The sequence below is a fragment of the Platichthys flesus genome, chromosome 23, assembly GCF_949316205.1.
Source record: "Platichthys flesus chromosome 23, fPlaFle2.1, whole genome shotgun sequence".
Lineage (NCBI taxonomy): Eukaryota > Metazoa > Chordata > Actinopteri > Pleuronectiformes > Pleuronectidae > Platichthys > Platichthys flesus.
In genome coordinates this window covers 2,119,086-2,135,305 of record NC_084967.1, presented here as the reverse complement: position 1 = coordinate 2,135,305, position 16,220 = coordinate 2,119,086, and the positions used below count along the sequence as shown (strand labels likewise).

General features: G+C 40.8%; 1 protein-coding gene across 1 annotated transcript in view; it reads left to right on the top strand.

Annotated features, from left to right (window-relative positions):
• The window catches only part of large1 (LARGE xylosyl- and glucuronyltransferase 1), a 104,815-nt gene that overhangs the window by 27,225 nt on the left and 61,370 nt on the right, over nucleotides 1-16,220 (top strand). The gene's annotated exons all lie outside the window — the stretch shown is intronic.

Genomic DNA, 16,220 nt, shown 5'->3' with positions numbered 1-16,220 from the left:
TCGGGGGGAAATATTTAGCTATTCCCACTACATGTATGACAAAGCACTGAATTTGATCTTTTGCTGATTTAGACGAATATCAAACATAGATGACAGTCAAGCTAACCGGTCCTAAGAAACATGTGTGAGAGTGTAAATTCAAATGTTGTCAGATATTATCAGGCGATTCCATTTTATTACAAAAACGAACTAGAAACGTGTTTGGACATAAGGAAGACGGAGGCTTATTATTGGACCTCTTGTTCCTTTTAGAAAATCAAGCATTAAAAAAGTAAGAACATTACGAATAAAAACTGAACCCTAAAAAATTTAAACAGGAACCACACCATGAACAACCAGTTAACAACAATCCAATGAAAACAAATACATTTGCAACACTATGTGAAACAGAATAAACATCATTGAATATTTAGATATCCTGAATGAAATGTGATAATAATTCGTTTTTTAAAAACCGTTGAATGTTTTCTTACCAGAGACAACATGCGGGGGTTATTTGCTAAGTTTCAGTGGGCCTGTGGTCTCCTCTGACTCACCTGTAGATTCACTGGTGTATGTGAGTTCTTCTTCTTCAGACTGTGTGATTAGACCTAACACAAAGTGTTGCCCACCTCTGTACACTGCAGCCAAGTCTTAACAGCCAAACTCATCAGAGGAAATGTGAGGAAACAAATGTCCTGCCGACAAAGTCACCCCTCCCTCCTCCCTCGCTGCTGTGGAGGTGGTTTATTAATGAATTACTCGGGCCTGTCCAAAGTTGATTACTTCCTCCAGACAATATAGTTCTGGAGTGCTTGGAGCCATTTTAATGACTTTGACTCGCAGGATTGAAACGCTGCGGTAGTGCCATTTTTAATTATGATTAAACTGACAATTTTGACTTGGGGGTCACTGTCCTGGAGACTGTACTTGTGAATACATTCCCATAATGCAATTGTCGCCAGGGTCTGCAAAGTAATTATTCGATTTGGCAGTAAGTTCCTGGCGGCTGGAGAGTAGTTGGTAGAAATATGATAAGTTCTGAAAGGACCAGGCTGCAGGGAGCATCAGCTGTAGGTGAGGCCTGAAAGTGTGAGACAGGAGCAATGTGCTTCTGCTAGCTCAAACTCTTCCTTTAACACATCTCTCTCTCTCTCTCTCTCTCTCTCTCTCTCTCTCTCTCTCTCTCTCTCTCTCTCTCTCTCTCTCTCTCTGCTGTGTTTATCTGTCTGGCAGATTGAGAAAGAGTGCAAGTCCCTGGGGTCTTGAGTGCTATGTCTGGATGAGCTGCTCATGGCAGACAGAATAGGGCCACAGATAGAAAAGTACACCGTATGGCGAAAGGTGTGTGACCCCTGTCCACATACATACATATATGTACTTTGGTGTGAGGGTGTTTTTATAAAGTGTATTACTGTCATACAAGAAATTAATGGGTTAGGCTGTGTATTGATTTAGGTGACCCCACTTTTCCCAGCCCTCCGTCCCACTGCCTACTACATAGAGACCAAAGTTTTTCCTCCCTATCGGATTTAGTATTTTTTTTTATGGAAATAAACCAGTAGCTGGTTGTGTACATTACTCTAATCAGAAGGAGGCTTCACCTGTGCTTTACTTAACTGCAGTGTTTTAAGCCAGCCACAATGTATGTAATGGGGGGTCGGCCTCCACCTGATAGCTGATGATATGATATCAGGAACCTTTTTATTTTAATTTTTCTGGTGTAACAGCAATATTCTTATGTAGTTTTTCTTTGGTGCCAATAGAAATATAGCAAGGGTACGATGGTGTACAATGGCCATTATAAGTAAATATTTATATATTTATTATGGAGAAATAGGGGTGGAGCAATGTTGTAAGACTTAGGTTTTTGGTTAAGAATTATAGGGGAGATGAGGCTTCTGGCAGGTGAAGGCTGAAGGCAAAGAGGGAAGGGTCCGTTATCAGGACGCAGCCGATGAGGGCTGAGCTGTGCGGGGGGCCGGATGACTGCTCAGCAGGAGGGAGAACTGTGCTGTGGTAGAACCAGCATGGTGTAGCCTGACCGTGTTTTTGCAGTGGAGGCTGGCTTTACAGCAGTGAGAAAGAGCTGTGGAGCAGAGGCAGGAGACAGGGGGCTGAGTGAAGGTGGAGGCCCGTGCAGATGAGCTGGTTATGGAGAGGTGGCGGGACTAGAGTCGAGTGGATTAACAGGCAAACATAAAAAGAACTTGGAGACTTTTATGTTGGAAATCTCACAAAATCCCCCCACCAATCCCCTGTCTATCACATTTTTTACTTTTCTCCAAAATGCCCCTGATATGAATTTGTTGGGGTTCTGAAACCTTTTATTGATTTTTTTTTTACTCATAACTACACAACATCTGAACCCTTTTGTCACATGCCCATATAAAGTGATATTGCAGAGGCAGACTTTGTGGTGGTGGAGATAACCACATGGCAGCTAAAGGGTTTCTTTTAACCATAATGGTCTCTTCATTAAAGCTGGGGTTGGTCATCCTGGAAAAAGTTAGCAAGAGCAGGCTACACTTTGAAAATATGCAATTTATGCATCCCAGTTGCTCCTATTGACCGTCCTGTCAAAGTTGCTCCCCCGAAAACACACGACCGTGCACTGTCAACTGCTCTAAGGTGACTTTCCATGATTCGCTAGCCAACTTCTGACTGTCATCTCTGCTTCAGCTGTGCACGTGTCTCCGGCTGAAGACTCCAGTCATGTGCAGTGAGAGAAAGGGCAGGTTGCACCCAGGCAGGCAGGTTGGTTATTCTCAGTCTGTGCCAGCCAATCATTTCAATCGGTCCAAATGAAATGATTGGTCACATGTATTACAGTCCTGCGAGGGCCAGGGACACCAGCCTTTTTTTCATGACAATTTGATTTATTGATGGCTGTCGGGACATGAATAGGATTTCAAAAGTGTTTCAAAAACAATTTACCAGCTCTACCTTTAATTAGCATATATATATAATATATTCAGCTGCAGGGGATATGTTTTATTTTCACTAGAAGTTAAAATAAAGTGTGAGTGAATGTGGAGCCTGGCTGGGGTGTCTGGATAATTTGCATATTGCACAGTGAGAGCAAATTAGGCTTTGGACGGAAATCAAACTGTGAGTAGCACCACAGATTAAAAACCATGTCAAATACACAAAAAACAAAACAAAAAACCTGGTAACATTTTAAATCCTAAAATAGCAATTCTACAAACTTGAGACTTTGTGAAAAAAAAAGCGTGACCACTCAAAGTGCTTTACAGTGCAGTTTTACTTTCACCCACTCACACACACATTGACAAGGCGATATGTGGGGATCAGTATCTTGCCCAAGGACATTTCGGCATGCGAATTGGGGAAGACTGGGATCAAACTATCTGAATCCGCTCTATCCTAGAAAACTGTTTAGATGAAACACACAATAAAAAGTCAATAGTATTATTTTATATACGAGTGCTTCTGTTGGAAATGTAATTTGACTCAATCAAATCCAAATATGTCTATAGAGACTTCGACCGACTAATGATATTAATGAGAACATTCAGTGTTTCTGATGTGACTGAGTCAGCTAGTCAGTTAAATGAATCAGCCGCCGCCCAACCTGGAGAAATGTTGTCATCAGGCTCGTAGGGGTAAACAGATTTCTTTGGCAAACGAAAAAATCCATTAAGTGTTTAAATTATTTCTGTAGAAAAGCTTGTTTATTAAGCCTCACAGGTATTAATGTTACTTGTTTTTAAGTGGGTGATGTTTGAAGGAAACTTTATATATGCAGCTACAAAGAAAAAAACCGAGGTGACACAAGAAAGTAAATGACTTTCCAAGGTTGTCTTAACCAGAAAGAACACTTAATAAAATGTGTTGAGCTAACATTTGTGGTAAATTGAGATTTCTCAAAAGACAGGAGGGGAGTTGGTTATTGTGGTTCGGCCCAGTCATCAATATGATCGACTGGGTGGGTGACACACATTTCATAGTTAGCATAACACGTTTCTCACTTACTTAATACCTGATAACACCTGATAAATTTGCTATGTTAAAGTTTAGCCTTAAATCAGGCTTGTGACGGCCTGAACACTTGATCTCACTGATACGTACCAACATTTCGTTTTTCATTTTCTCCATCAATTTTCATAAATATATAATCTATGATGTAAAAAGCCAATTTACCTCAGCTCAGGGCCAAGAACCAAAGTTTAGTCTTGCCTCACTTTTCAAAGGTTATCCAATGCCTCCATTAGATTATGTCTCGTCTCATTGTCTCAGTGGCACAGTTTTCCCTTGAGTGTATTTTCTCCCAGAACACTGCCAAATTTTAACTTCCATTAGGTAACGATACATGGCCAAGTTTGGCTTTCCGCCCTCAAATTTTAACACACTGTGGTCAATGCCTCACTAAGACCACCCAAGGACACACACAGCGGATAAGGGAATTATTCAATTAACAAAACAAATGAATGAACAAATAAGTATTAGCTCAAATTATTTTCGTGCATCTTAGAATAACAAATCACATGTTGCCCCGGAAAACCAGATTAGTGAATCCCATATTTCATTCAAATTGGCAGTAATGGGGTCTGAAAAATGCCGGGTTTATTTTGAACTTCTCAGTGAAATTAGCCTACTCTTTGATTTCTTCTCCTGAAGCCCTGTATGCAAATATTGTCTGTCCCTCATTAATCACATTGCCCGTTGGCTACTTCATTACTTTGGCCTTCCTGTCAAATTCATTTTACCTCCCTTTGTGGTTTAGTTGAACCTTGCGGCTCCTGCTTTTGTAAATGGACAACAGTCTTTTATATTCATCAGAAAAGAAACTCACACTGGGGAAATCCATTGACAGTAACATCCCCTCTGTTTCGCCCACAAGTGGAAATGAATGTGTCTCTGTCCTCAACCTGACTTACACCTTTATACAGACCCCACACAATTGTCTTGACGACAGTGAACTACATCCTGATACAATCCCACAATTCATGTGTGAGAGATATGTAATGTTTGCATTATGGGCTCATCTACTCAGCTGTCTTCTATGGATGTGGAAACATTTTGGCTTTATTACCCCGAGGTACCCTTCATAACCCATGTCAACAAAAAGACCAAGACTCCACACTCAGCTAGTTTGATGTATGTTGCCTTATATTTTGAGGTCTGGATGTTCAACAGTTGTAGAATCCATGTGTGTTCTCATATGTGTGTTGGTCATTCAACAGCTTTTATTCAGTGCCTAAGGGGAATGAGAAGCTGTGGATGGAGCCAGGTTCTTTGTTGTAGATCACATCTGTTTGCACGGGCTCTACCATTAGCCTGCCGGGTTATGAAAGAGGTAGACTGGTTTTGGTGGGATGATTTTGTCATTCAGTCATTGTGCCACATGAAAATGATTTGCTTTGGAGCAAATCATCTTACAAACTGTAAGACTGTAACCATAATGTAAGCGTTTCACCTGATGTTCTCTTCTTATCTATTTCGGTCATACTCTAATTCCCTCAGTCCCCCTACATGTCCCAGTTTTCCCATAGTGTAATCACTGTCTTTGAAGGTGTGGTATACTCCACAGCACAGCAATCTGAGCCACACAGTGTATGACAGTTTCAGGTCTCTGTAACTTGGTTTAGCTCAGTGAAGACGTACAGTCCTCTGCTTCACCATGAGGCTTTGTCTTCCAATTGAAACTTTGGCTGTAGGGAAGGTAAGGGAGCCATTTCTTTTGGAATTGCTCTAGGTGTCCTCTGCCTCATATACATTTGTTTATTTAAGAACAGGAAAGATGCTGTGTTTCAGCAGTAAAGAACTTTGGTAAATGGTTGGATATTTATATAGCGATTTTCTATCTAGTTTTGATTAGCACTGAAAGCGCTTTATAGTACTGTTTTCCAGTCAACCATTCACACAGTGCATCTATTAGCAGCATATATATATTTTTTTGCATCTTGCCCAATGTCACTTCAGAATGAAGATGGGGAAGACTGGGATCGGACTGTCAACCTTCTGGTTGGAGGATGACAGCTCTACCCCTCAGCCACAGCTTCACTTTACTCTGCCTTTCTAGAGGAAAGGTCCATTCACAAGTCCATTCAGTTACGAGCAACCGAGAATTGACCCGGGGATGTGAGTCAGACCCAATCCAAACTACAATTAGTCTAATTAGGACAGGTAGGATTCTCATTAAATCCTCACAGGTCTCACATCCAGGGGCTTTCAAAGTGTGACACTGTGAGCTAGTTTTGGTTCTTATTGCCAGAAAGTCTCTTGACTTCTTCGCCTGTGTGACACCGCTTTTTCAACGGGAGATATTTGTTTTCCTTTTGTTTTTTTTTATTTTTATGGCTGTTGCGCAATATAAGCGTCATCAACCTCTCCACACACTCGCGGTGAATCCAGCGGGGGACCCTGCTGTGTTCAACATCCACTCTCTACAGACTTTTGTACTTGGAGGTCAGGTGAATAAGTCCACAGAGACATCAGAGCATCTCACTCTGACATTTGCGTTCACACATGCACCTCCTCTGGAGAAAATACGGAGGAACTTCAGAGTCCAGTGCATGTCTGAATGTAGCTTATGTGTATGTATGTTCTCAATATCAGCTTTGATCACATAATACAACAAAGTGGCAGAATATTTTAATAAGTATCAGATGTAAACATTTACGTTGTAAAAAAAGGCATTTTCTTTTTTGAGTTAAATTCCAGTATGAATTGTTAGAGCCTTACATTATTTCTATAGGTTTGTTTTTTAAACATGTAAATTATTTAGTTTCCATGACTTGACATTTGTTTTTAGGACATTATTATAAAGTGCTTATGTTCCTCTATTCCAAACAGTACTAGTTAAGTCAGTGTTTCCCTTCAAGACTGTGGCAGCCTGCCAGGGTCCAACTTATCTTGTTGGTGGGTTATCAAATTATCTATAACATTGTAACGTACACTGGGCGGTCGACCAGGTGGATGTCAAAATGCTTTACATTTGTTGTGCATGTTGCCTTGAGCACTGGTGAAAACACATAAATGAAGCATATGTGATGTGTTTTTAGATTAAAACATATTAGTGTGGATGTGGTTTTACTCCAGTCATACAAACCAAAGCAGCCATATTGAATGATTGGTCCAAGACATTATTTATTTGCGAGCCTCTCATGAATATGCTGGGATGTCATGCCTAGAACAAAGCACAACAATCCCTTTCTTCCTGATAATTGGGATACTTTGGCATTATCCAAACTTTGATAGGTCACCTTTGAAGAGCTGCCAGTAATTTGCAATGCAAATTTACAACCCAGTGTTGCCCTGACTCAAGGGGAACAGTGCTAAGAACTTTGGAGAGTTCATCATCCCTCCAGAATCATTAAAAGTGTGCTTTGGAACTGGTTATTGCACATATATTTGACATGCTTAGTTAGATCAGTCAGTGTATATCATACCCTCCCCATTCTTCTTAGGTCCCATAGGACGCGAGATGTCACTTTCAATGTCTATTGTCTTGGGTCCTTAATGTGGTGGGGAGACAGTTGAGGTTTCTTTTAGAGTGGGCCAAACTTTGACAAAGACAAAATGGCTTCATCACGTCTAATTTTGCATTGAGTAAAAGTATTAACATAAACAGTATATAGTTATAATGCAATTTACTTCCATTTTAATGTTAATTTACTTCTAATTTGTGTCTTCTTAGAAATGGAGACAATTTAATTTCGAGATAATGATGCATATCATAATTTGTTAGTACTGCCTTTTTCTGAATGCTGTTAATTGGGTATTTGCAGATTTTAGTTGCAGCCTTTATCTTCTTCCATCTATATGATTCTCTTGCAATGTCAATGTCTGGGGTTTGTTTTTAGCACTTAATTGTGCGTATGTGGCTCTTATCCCTACTCTCTCTCTGTACCCTAACAGTACAATACTTGTGCAGGTTGTAAAAGACGTTAGCAGTGTTTTGAGTCTGTTGTGGGGACCAGTCTACTCTGCAGCATTATTTGCAATGTCCAGTTTTCTGGTCAGTCTCAGACTCTGTCCATGCAACAAACCTAACCTCACTTTTAGGAATGAGCTCCTTGGCTTGTCTCGACTGGTCAGAGTCTCTCTCCTTTTCAGAATTAACCTCTCACTTTCAGTCCCCTCCATGTTTGGTTGCATTGCCTTCATGCAAATTCCCTGTCTGCATTCCTTGGTGTGTGGAAGAACACAAAATGATGAAAGATACTGCATGAGAATGATTAGATACAGAATAAGGTGAAAATATAAACATTTCTCATCATCACAATACTTATAGTTTTATACTATATACTGTGCAGAGATCTGTTTCCTTACAGAGCGAATGTGGCTGAGATATATTAAAAACCAAAACTAAAATATTTAATAAACACATGAAAAAATGTGGCATGCCAACTGAACTGAACTGACATTTTAAGGGGTTAAATATAAAGGTAGAAAAATGATACAAAGGTTAAATCATTTCAGCCTGAATTGGATAGACAGAGATGAAAAAATTAAATGATTTCTCAGTGAATCCTGTTGTCAACATGAACAGTCATTTGGGGTTTCCGGCACACAAGATACATTCAGTAATGTCCTAACAATAAGCAAAAAGAATGCATCACCATATCGCACACGTATGCAGTGATACGTAGTAAACAGACTGATTGTATACATGATGCATTGTGTGTTTTGATGTGAGTAGTCAAGCCTGTTAGCAGCTGCCATGCAGAATACCATCCATCCAATCTTCAAGCAACATTGAAGGTCACTGACCCAGACAGTTCATCAGTTTTTATTATCATGGGATCAAACCATCACTGTCAATGCCAACATTAGGCAGCTGACATAATCCATCTGTCCTGGCACACACACACACACACACACACGCACACACACACACACACACACACACACACACACACACACACACACACACACACACACACACACAAACACATGCTGTTGGGCACTCACACACAGAACATTAGAAAGGCTGCTACAAGGCTCATTAAACCTCACATGTGGGTGGTAGATTAGTAAACTAAGAGCTTTTGAGTCGTCTATGCACCTGTCCATAAGCATCTGCTTCGTTTTAACCAAGATCTGTGAGCACAGCTACATTTCCATCACTGACTCACCTTAACTATCCTTTCAAAGGTATATACCTGACCTCACGGATGCCCCCTGCAAGCCCAGAAGGACAGCACATTAGCCAAGGGCAAATCCCACATTTAAAATAAGCATTTCTGTAGACCGTCTCAGCCAGTCCTCTGACCTGCCGTTAGCACAGCGAGGAAGTGCAGACAGCAACAAGATAATTTCGGGACTTAAAAAAGCTTTCACCCTGAAAAAACTAATTTAGAATTCTGTGTAGACAGCAGACTGTGTGACTGAATTAAGGTCACGAAGAGGGCTATGTTCAGTTTTGACTTGACACATCCCTTACAGTAACTGCGCAATGTGTTTTCCATTGCACTCAGGGATGTGTAGCATATTTAGTGTGCTCACTTCTTTTAACCCTCTATATAAAGTGGTCCCCCTAATCTGTCTGTACATATTCTTGCCCAGACTTTGTCACGTAGTAGTTGTAGTAGTATCATTGCAAACAATTCAAGTAAATCTCAAGTATTGATTAACTGAACTTGCATTAAAACAATGTTCTTGTTTGCCATTTTAAGGTTTTCAATTAAACTATGCAGGTTTCGATACCTCCAGCTTAGTTTATTTTCTTTCTACAAGAGTCCTTTCCTCTCTGGTCAAGAAAATTTAGCTAACTTTGAATTCCACAAACGTCTGTCCGACTGTCGGCCTGTGGAGCACATCTTTCTTAGCGATTTCACACACGCATTTGTTTTGTAAATTGCCCAGTGTTGACTAAATACTATAAAAGCCACACAAATGCAATACAATGAAGCAAATTCAGTTTCTCTTTATGAAAAACATTGACTATCAAATCTTCTCTGCAGATAAACCAGGGAGGATTAACACAACGTTTTCTAACCACTCTGCACCATAGACTGTTTATAAAAACTCTGCACAGAATGTCCAGAACCCAAACAACCATTGAAGATACATAAAAAATGATTGTAACTACCCAAAATGACCAACCATCATCAATAAACATTTGTTTGACATGTACTTTGATTGTAGCTAAACAAAAATTAAACTTGGTCAATGGGTCTCTGCCAACATGGCGGGAGTGGGGTTTATAAGCTATACCGCAGCCATCATACCGGGTGGGTCGATCCAGATAATGTGCCTTCACTTTTGGCAGGGTTCATGTTGTTCATCTTTTCATACAGTACAAGTAAGTGTAACCCCATGGATGCCTTTTGAAGATAAACTGAAAGTTTGCTTCATCCTCCTCACTTTATCATTTTGAGACTAGAAAGACACAAGATACAAGACACAAAAAGATGATAGGCAGGGTGACGCAGCCAGGGGGAGGCTAGGAGGGTCACCACCAACCACCCCCCCCCCCCCACCCATTTAGCGTGGCCATGAAGTGAAGTACATTTTTGTTTTCAGATGATGTCGAACATTATATTGTCAGAACCTTTTGTATTTTCATTCTTCAGTCTAATTGGTAGATGATATAAATAATATGCTTTGAAAATCTGACTAATTTGAATTCGTTTCTAATTCTGCAATGCATTATTTCTATTCTCTTTAAATCCCTTTACCCCTCTACCATTTCATTGAACATATTATTCACATTTATCCAAATCACATTTGTGTAAAAAATACTGAATCGATTCATTAATCTATTCTTTTAATCTATTCTTTTTTTCCAAATGAAGTTTCACTTTTATCAGTGGCAATGTTTGGTGAACAGTATTCACTCCTTGTCCTAATGATAAGACAAAATAATGGCTGGCTGGTATACAGTGCCTTGTATACCAGCCAGGGAAGTATTCACTCCCTTTGGACTTTTCTACATTTTGTCATGGTATAACCACAGATTTAAATTTATTTCATTGTGAGTTTATGTAATGGACCAACACAAAATAGTGCATCATTTGGAAGTGGGGGGAAATAATACATGGAATTATTTACAAATAAAAATCTGAAAAGTGTTGAGTGCATATGTATTCACCCCCTTTACTGTGAAACCCCTAACAAAGATCTGGTGCGACCAATTGCATTCACAAGTCACATTTGCAAGTCACATAATTAGTAAATAGGGTCCATCTGTCTGCAATTTAATCTCAGTATAAATACACCTGTTCTGTGACGGACTCAGAGCTTGTTGGAGATCATTACTGAACAAACAGCATCATGAAGACCAAGGAGCTCACCAAACAGGTCAGGGATAAAGTTGTGGAGAAATATGAAGCAGGGTTAGGTTATACAAAAATATCCAGAGCTTTGAACATCTCTCTGAGCACCATAAAATCCATCATAAGAAAATGTAAAGAATATGGCACAACCGCAAACCTACCAAGAGGAGGCCGTCCACCCAAACTGAAGAGTCGGACAAGGAGAAAATTAATCAGAGAAGCAACCAGGAGGCCCATGGTTACTCTGGAGGAGTTGCAGAGATCCACAGCTGAGGTGGGAGAATCTGTCCACAGGACAACAATTAGTCGTCTACTCAACAAATCTGGCCTTTATGGAAGAGTGGCAAGAAGAAAGCCATTGTTGAAAGGGATCCATAAAAAATCCCGTTTGGAGTTTGCCAGAAGCCATGTGGGAGACACAGCAAACATGTGGAAGAAGGTGCTCTGGTCAGATGAGACCAAAATTGAACTTTTTGGCCTCAATGCAAAACGCTATGTGTGGCGAAAACCCAACACTGCCCATCACCCTGAGCACACCATCCCAACAGTGAAACATGGTGGTGGTAGCATCATGCTGTGGGGATTCTTCTCTTCAGCAGGTACAGGGAAACTGGTCAGAACTGAGGGAAAGATGGATGGAGCTAAATACAGGGAAATCCTTGAAGAAAATCTGATGCAGTCTGCAAAAGACTTGAGACTGGGGCGGAGGTTCATCTTCCAGCAGGACAATGACCCTAAACATACAGCCAGAGCTACAAAGGAATGGTTTGGATTAAAGAATGTTAATGTCTTAAAATGGTCCAGTCAAAGCCCAGACCTCAATCCAATAGAGAATCTATGGCAAGACTTGAAGATTGCGGTTCACAGACGGTCTCCATCCAATCTGACTGAGCTTCATCTTTTTGCCAAGAAGAATGGACAAACCTTTCCATCTCTAGATGTGCAAAGCTGGTAGAGACATACCCCAAAAGACTTGCAGCTGTAATTGCAGCGAAAGGGGGTTCTACCAAGTATTGACACAGGGGGGTGAATACTTATGCACCTAACAGACGACAACTTTTTGTTCTCATTATTGTTTGTGTCACAATAAAATTTATTTTGCACCTCCAAAGTACTATGCATGTTTTGTTGATCAAACGGGAAAAAGTTTATTTAAGTCTATTTGAATTCCAGTTAGTAACAGTACATAATGGGAAAAAGTCCAAGGGGGGTGAATACTTATTCAAGGCACTGTACTTGTGCCGAGCAGTTTCAAGCCATCTGCCAGGTCAACAGCTGCCATCACATGATGGATTTGTTGCCACTGCCCAGAGGATATCTGCCCAAGAGCAGGAGGGAGAGGATAAGAAAAGAAACCAAGCTAGAGAACAGCTGAGGAGAATTAAAGCTGACAAACGTGAACACACTGGGAGTGGGGCACCCAAACAATCATGAATCATTCAGTGCCACAGGTGTGTCTGGATAAGGGGTCAGCTGATTAGCTCTAAGATCATTAGTTTCTGCACGCTCCAAATGGGCCGCTCTGTGATGCGCCGCTGTTCTAGTTACTGGTCGATTTTGTTTAGACAGAGATTTATGAATTTATGAGTTGGAAAGTTAATACAAATCTATAAATTGTAACTATGAACTCTGCACAGTGTTAGTCTCTCTTTACAGAGTTCGAATTACACATTGGGTTTTGGGGGAGCCATATTTTGCGGTGGATAGCACAACAGCGTGGTCAATTGGGTGTTGTGAATCTCGCTCCTTGGCTCTCCCATCCCTTTCCCGTCTGTATGGCTGCCGGGGCAATACACACAACAAATACCGTCAGTGAAGAAAAGTTCAAGAGGTGACGTAACGTAAAAATGTATTTGATTTGAGGGCAGCCCAAAGCACAGCAGGGATTGACACAGCATTGTGTTAATTAGAGGAAACATATGAAAATGCTCTTTTCTAATGATCGAAAGTCACACATTTATTTTATTATATAGTTTATTTAAGGAACCTTGCAGAAAAGTGTGCAAACTGTAACAAATATGCAAAAAATTGTTTTACTCTTTAAACTGAATGAGGTTGTAATGTGAAACGTCTTTGCTTGAAGTCGTGAGTTTGGTATCAGTAGCTTAACCACAGGTTGGAGGCAGCTGTGGCTGAGGGGGTAGAGCGGTCGTCCTCTAACCATAGTCTTCCCGATCTGCATACCGAAGGGTCCTTGTACAAGATATTGTGAACCCTAAATGGCCCCTCATAGTAAAAAAAGTGCCAAAAAAACTATACTGTGAAGTATTTTGAGTGGCCATCAAGAATGGAAAAGTGTTTTTAAATACAGACCATTTAGACCATTCACTCACAGAGTAAAAGCAAATGCAATCAAGGGTCAGGATGGATTAGTGCTGGCAAATTCACATGCAGGAAGTGATGAATTGTGTCTCATACATTCCACTTGGCGCTCTCGTCCAAACTATAAGCATGCACTGCCTGCATCTGCGAGAAGTCTTCTTTGCAGTGACTCACTCACTGATCTCTGGCTGCTGTTTGTGCCTCTGGATGTCTCCCCAGCTGAATACTCATGAGTTCATGTGCAGTGAGAGTAGTCAGGGTGCGTGCGGGTTGGCAGGTCAGTTAGTGACAGACAGGCATGCCGACCAATCATCTCACGATTTAAATTATTGGTTGTTTATTACAGTCCTGTGAGGGCCACAGACGGCAACTTTTTAAAAATATTTCATTATCTTTTAATAAGTATGTCCATTGTTTATCGATGGCTTTTGGGACGTAAAGAGCATTTCAATAAATTAAATAAAAAGTGTTTCAGAAACAACTCTACCCGAACCCAACTGTAATTAAAGGGAAAGTTCACAGAAAAATTAAAATTCACTCGTTATCTACTCACCACTATGCCGAGGGGGGGGGGGGGGGGGGGGTTAAGTGTGTAAACAGCGATGCAGTCAAATCCAATACAACCAAAGTTAATGGCCCTCTTCTTTAGACGTAATATAACATTAAAAAAAAAAACATATAACACGCCTCTATTCTGCTCGTTTGGTGTCATCCAAGTGTTGACAAGCACCCACATTCATATTCAAAGTAGTATGAGTTGTTTTATTACGTCTGAAGAAGAGGTCGCCCTGGTTGAAACGCTGTTCACCCCTGAGACACCTAAAGTGTTTTGTGGACTCAGATACTTCACCCAACTATCCATCGGCATAGTGATGAGCAGATACTGGGGGAAATACATTTTTTCTGTGAACTATCCCTTTAAACTTCTGACTCCAGTGTCACAACATTTTCATTTATAGTAAAACCCAGTTTTAAATAAATGTCACATTCCTCTGAGGTAAATGTACCACTCCTGTTTGAGAGTAATTTCAAATTTTATTTCTTAACTGCGACAAGTTCTGACCATAAAACTGTAGGAGTGAACTGCATTTTAGGACAGAGAGCAAGTGATAAAATCAAGACAGTTTTTACTTTGCCGACACATCTAGAGGAGATGCAGCCCAGCAAACTACAACAAATGTGATAGTCTGTGGAATTTAAATTTTACAACACATCAGAGCCAAACATTTACTCTAAACCTGATCAGTGTTTAAGCAACTCATTTCCTGGTTGCTTTCTCTCATTGCGTCGCACGGCAGCTGATGTGCTCTTTTTTTCCCGTCCTCGGCAGGGAAATGTTGATCCATGTATTTTGTTTGAGGCTTTTGTTTGCACATAGACAATGAACTTCATGACAATTACCTCGGAGCCAGATGAATTGGCTGGGCAGCATGAAAGACCAGGTGCATCCGCTGCCCTGCAAATGCCATATGTAATCTCTGAGCATCACAATCAAATGGTCATTGAGTCCGTTTCAGTGGGATTAGGCCCAGCAAATCCATTCTGAAAATGAATTACGGCTTGGACAAAATTGAGCCCAGTAGGTGCTCTGGTTATCTGGGAGAAAGCCTATGTGTCCCTGCACATTCAGTGTATCTGGCTGTCTTTATGTATTATGACCTCAGGGGGGACAATAAATCTCGGAGGAGGAAAGAAAGAGAAAATATGCCACTTGCTTAACTCATTTGTTATGACAGAAAATCAAGCCGTGGCCAATATGAAGTTTTCTAACATTATCATGAGAATGAATTAGATGCCTTTACATATAAAACCATTTGAGCACATTGTAGAAGAAAAAACTGTTACGTGTGCTGAATTCTACTGCCATTTTATCTGTAGGAGTGCGGACATGTTTTTGAGTATCTCTGTCAAAATGGGAAACTGTCTTTGGGTGGGAGCAACTGGTGGTTGTCAGATAACAGATGGTATCGCACTGGAAAGCTGCCTTTCCCCCTTAACATAGATCAATACATGTAAAATGAGCTAAAATGCCTCTGGTTCTCTGCCATACTGTAAAGATTAGGATCTGTCAATAAGGTCATATCTATGCTACTACATTTGAATTTACCAAAACAAGCTCTGTTGACATAAGAGTGTTGGGCCCTGTGTCAGTTTTAACCCCTGTGCATACTAGCAGGCTTTATTGGCATGTGCTGTAATTGATTGACCATGTTGCGTTCTACACTGGCAGCTGAGGCTAATGCCGGTTGTTTTCTTCTGGAAGGGGGTCATGTGATAAGTGTCCGAAGAATCTGCGAAGGTTTTGTACGAAACTAAAACCGGCAGCGTATCCAAAACTTCTGAATTTAAGCGGCTCTAAAACTCTCTAGCTGCCTGGTGCATCCACAGCAGAGTTGATGCTCTTACAACTGAAACATAGTGCTGTGGATGCAGCACAAGGCGGTCTGCCCTCCCCCCATCTGAGTCTCAATGGAGAACCCACTCCGTGCTTTAAGTGATCTTCAACCAAGTCTTCCCCCATCCCTCCCTCTCCTCCACCTCCCCCTGTGGGAGCTGAGGCTACTGAGATGAAGTGGAGAGAGCGAGAGCTCCATATCCTCTCAGAAGATGTATCTCCCTTCCTCTCTGCAGGATTCCGAGCTGCTTGTTCACATTTGAAACAGACAGAGGGGA